The 2,479-nt window shown below is 42.3% G+C and overlaps 1 pseudogene; it reads right to left on the bottom strand.

The window, feature by feature from the left end:
* On the bottom strand, positions 1–2,169 carry LOC117091083 (annotated as a pseudogene).
* Positions 2,170–2,479: the final 310 nt, after the last annotated feature.

Raw genomic sequence — 2,479 nt, 5'->3', positions numbered from 1 at the left:
TCAGGTATTTTCCAAGGTTTCTGAATTATCTATGGGAAGCTCTGACTTATTTGTATAGAGTTTAACGTATGTGTCCACCATTAAATCCAGGTTGTGTTTTATATCAAAATTTATGTTAAGCAAAGCCAAGTTACTTGATCTTTAGTCTGTCAAAGTGTTCCCCAAATAGGCTTTAAGACGCTTTCGTTCATTTTCATACCTATTTTTCCTCCTGTGCCCATTTGATTCTCCAGCAATGAAGCTAGGCTGAGAGCGTGTCAGGATTGGGTAAGTCACTACTATACAGGTCAGCATGGTGTTCCTCCAACGTATCGAATTTGAGTTGTCACATGACTGAGGGTACCAGAGATAAGCATTTAAGAGCTTTAAGGTGCTGTTCTGAGAATATATCTTTAAGTTCCTGAATAATGTGCTCCACTGTTGGGACACTTAGGGTTTCTTTATAGTAACTCACAGAGGTTAGCTGAGATTCCAAGTACCCTGGTGAGCTCTGCAGAATTTCCCAGGGAGTTTCATTTGAATATCAAGTTTGGTTGCCAAATTTGTGGCTTCCTCAAACCAAAATTCATGATAAACTTCAATATTTTCCATCACTTCGTTGAGTGAACGCAATACTGCAGTCAAGCCACCGGCTGCAAAGAAGACATCGGAGGTTTGCCCCTGGAGGTTTTTCCCAAAGGCTCTTGTAAAAAATAGGACATTTTTAGGAACAACAATAGTAACAATGAAATCAAAATCTGTTACTGCACTACAGAGTACAAATGGTCGGCCAGCTATACAGTTATTCCATCTAATATTTGTGTCACTATTTGTACCATCTAAACCTAAAACAAGTGCTTGCAGGAGTTCCACTAAAATTTCAAAAGCATCATGACTGCCTGTCCACTGATAATGGCAGATTTCCTTCAGTTCTTTACCCCTTTCTTTACTGCTCTGGAAAAAAAAAAAAGAAGAAGAAGAAATTACACTGTCAAGTTCTAAAAGTAATTGTGGTGATCGATGAAAAAAACACACTTCCTCAATTGTTCCTAATGCAACAGATACTCCTATAACAGGTATTGATTTTGCCAACCACATATTTGGCACAGGAAGCGCAGATTGTGTAGGTAGCTTGGGGATACTTCTCTAAAAGTCTGGAAGCAACAATTTTCATTTTGGAAGAAAATCCACTAGACACAATGTTAGCCTGGTTACGACAATGCTTCGTATTTAATCCCCACTTCTCAGTTATCATAGTGTGAAATTTCACAGCCAAAATGTCTGCTTCAGCTTCATAAGGCAGGAAGCCTACAAATTCCTCTCTTAGGTTATGTGATTCATCAACAAACCTCACCAACACAGATAGGTGCTCTTCCCCTGCTATGTCCACTACGTCGTCAATGATCATGGAAAAGAAGTGTGAGTCTCTCACTTCTCTGAGAGTTTCTTCTCGAATACAGCTCTCACAGATCTCTGGAACTGCCTCTGCTGTGTTTTTGAACAAAACAACGTTTTAACTGCTGTTGTCTCAAACTGCTTTCTCAGAACCTCTTCACCAGAATTTATCCGGCACTCCAGCAGTGCTTGAAAGTTATCTGGAGTAAAGAGACCTACTGGGATTTCATCAGCCTCATGTCCATCCAGAAGTATGTTTTGCTTTCCCATCAGAATCAAGATTTCAAATAGAGATTTTAGGTATTCTTTGTTTTCCTTCTCTTCAAGGGTTAGAGGTAAAATGTCCTCATCTTGCCCTTCACCCCCTTCTTCACTGGGGTTCTGAGCATTGCTATTGTTGGTTTCTTTATGTTTTTGTTCCTGCTCCGAAGTTTCATCAATTTTTTTCTGTTTCAGTGTCCTGATTTCGTCTTCACTCAGTTCTTTTATTTGTTTTCTGTGCCTACTATGTGGGTTGTTCAAATGACTGGTAAGATCGAATATTGTTGGTATTGCATTATCTCAAAGAACTGTCCTATAAGGACTCATTCTACAGATCATAGAGGTCGCAAAATGTTTGGCACACCATCGATAATGTTTATTTAGCTGATCAGGTGTTTTATCTTCTAAGTCGGCACTCCTACAATTCTCCACCCACTTCTGGCATCTGGCCGGGTCCCGCCGGAACCTGAAGAAGGCCAGGTCGGATTGTATGCTCCTCCGCGTGCAGGCGAGGGCAGCGCCCAAGTTCGGCATCTTAGCCCGCCGGCAGGTCGGCCCAGCCCTCCCATCCCCGCCTCCTCAGGGCACTCCGCCCACCCTTCGGTGCCGGCGAGGGGAGCCAGGCGGGTCGGCTCGTCTGGGCCCACGCGCCGGGGAGGGGCGGGCAGGAGAGAAGCCTACTTTCATGGTTTTTATGAATAAGTGCTATTGTAACTTTCCCTGTCGAGATGATGCTACGAATAATACACAAAGATTGTTTGTACACAACATAAAAATGTTGCTTCAGCGCAGACCAGATATTATCATCTCTCAAATCATCTTTTCTTGATTCTTCCAGAAGAAA

This window comes from Trachypithecus francoisi, unplaced genomic scaffold, assembly GCF_009764315.1.
Source record: "Trachypithecus francoisi isolate TF-2019V2 unplaced genomic scaffold, Tfra_2.0 Lachesis_group11, whole genome shotgun sequence".
NCBI lineage: Eukaryota > Metazoa > Chordata > Mammalia > Primates > Cercopithecidae > Trachypithecus > Trachypithecus francoisi.
Note: the sequence above shows the minus strand (reverse complement) of the source record. Positions and strands in the feature narration are given on the sequence as shown.